Source organism: Limulus polyphemus, unplaced genomic scaffold (genome assembly GCF_000517525.1).
Source record: "Limulus polyphemus unplaced genomic scaffold, Limulus_polyphemus-2.1.2 Scaffold968, whole genome shotgun sequence".
Lineage (NCBI taxonomy): Eukaryota > Metazoa > Arthropoda > Merostomata > Xiphosura > Limulidae > Limulus > Limulus polyphemus.
This window is the reverse complement of record NW_013666578.1, coordinates 346,815-348,960: the sequence shown is the minus strand read 5'-3', so window position 1 is coordinate 348,960 and position 2,146 is coordinate 346,815.

The window sequence follows — 2,146 nt, the reverse complement described above, 5'->3', positions numbered from 1 at the left end:
TCTGCTTTCTTTGGGGGAATGAGATTTATTTTGGTTGTGTCGAGAAATTTACTTTATTGCCCGGAAATAAAACGTCGAACATGTTGTAATAAAAAGAAAACAGAGAGAAATAACAGAAAATGTTATTGTGGTATTTTGAGAAATCCGGCAATAGGATTTCTTTGATTCTTGCTAAAAGTATCCAGCTTGGTTGGTGACTGCTACAGCCTTTATATCATCCAACCAAATTCAAATGCCACTTCACAATTGTAGGCGACACGCCGCCGCCGAAGATACAGTCGCGTCGCTACAGCCATAAATTCTAAATGTTCTTCACCAAAACGCAGTAGAATCAGCACCTTTAGCCTATGAAAACGTTTCTGCTAGCCTACGAAAACGTTTCTGTACAATTGCTGCACTAGACGAACGAAAAGAAGTTTGTAATTGGAAACCATAACTTTCAAACTAATTTTTTCGTTAAGTATTTTTATGAATTATTGATTTCCTTTTCGTGTGTTATGCTCGTGTGTTGTTTTTGAATATAGGATCGAACTTTCTGATTTTTTTACACACACACACACATATACACACAAATATATACATATATATTAATAAATCAATATATATACAATGCTATACATTAATTGTTCAGAGGCGATTAAAATAAGTACTATAAAACAATAATAAAGCAATTTTATTGTATTGTTTCCAGTATATATATATACTGTTATTGTTGATAGCTGTTTTTTTCGGTTTTGCATGTGTGGCCTTCTGTTGTATGTCCTCGTATACGTATGCTATAAACCAGATCGATGTAATCAGTTTTATTGCAATTTCATTAGTCATTAGCCCTGTGTAACCTTTGATATAATTAACAGGTTAACTCAAGGGTGTGGCTATAATGGTTATCTTTCAAGATAATCAGAACGCTTCTCTAGTATAGAACTAAATTTTGGCAATTAACGTCTTCGCATAATCAAGAGTGATAAGATTAACATTGGATTTTGATTAGTAAATGAATTCAGTACTGTTTTTCTGGCATGATAGAATGAGTCGTCATTTCATGAGCTTGTTGTTAGCCGCTTGTATATACACTGAAAAACAAACACAGATAAAGAATTTTTAAAACAAAAAAATTCACAACTTTTATTGTAATGAGCGCTAGAGAAAATTGTTGATCAAACCAACACACTATTAAAGGCCAGTCCCATTTGTTCAACTTTGCTGAATTATTGTTATTCATACAGATGTAATTTTAAATTTTCCGAATGTTTTTTACTACACGTTTTTCAGTTATTACGTTGTCATAATTCCTTTCATTAAGGCCCATTCTTGGTAGGTTTGTTCACTTCTATTTTTAAAGCAAGTTACTTCAGAGGAATCAAGAGTATTCCTAGACAAAGAGCTCCTATAGATACTCGAAATCGTGTAAGCTCGATAAAACCTCAATTACAGGTGAAGTGTCAGCCTGAAAGTGTTTGCTGGTTGACTGATAATATGCTCGTCAAGAAGTATGCTCGATAGCCAGAAAGACAGTGTGAAAAGCACGACACAGGGGTAAATATTACGTGTAATCATGATAAGGGAACCCACATTTTAAACTGCTAATTGCATGATACTTTTGCTCCTTTTCGTGGAGTGTCATTTATCATTGAAATTTATCGTGTTTCAGCTTCACGAAGGTTTACTTAAAATTTAAACACAAGAAATTAGCCAAATTTTAAAACCCAAACACGATGTATCCCAAAGTCTTTGTAAAGACACACGTCTGAAATTTGTTCTATAAATTTTGTATTTGTTTTTTAATATTTTTGGTCAAAGCTGCTAAGTCTATCTGCAGCCTTCCCTAATTTCGAGCTACAGACTATAGTGAAGACAGCCAGTCAGTAGCAGCCTATCCTCGTTAAGGGATTGACTGCCACTAATATAATGCACCCACAATTTAAAGTGCGTGGAATATTTACTGGTATCGGACAGATTCGGATCCAGCTCACCAGCTCCGAAATCGGGAGCTCTACCATAGCGTTAACCTGCTCCACTTTCTCGCGGGTTCGAATCCCAGTCCCACCAAGCATGCTCACTCTTTCAGCCGAGGGGGCGTTATAATGTGACGATCAATCCCACTATTCGTTGGTAAAAGAGTAGGCCAAGAGTTGGCAGTGGGTAG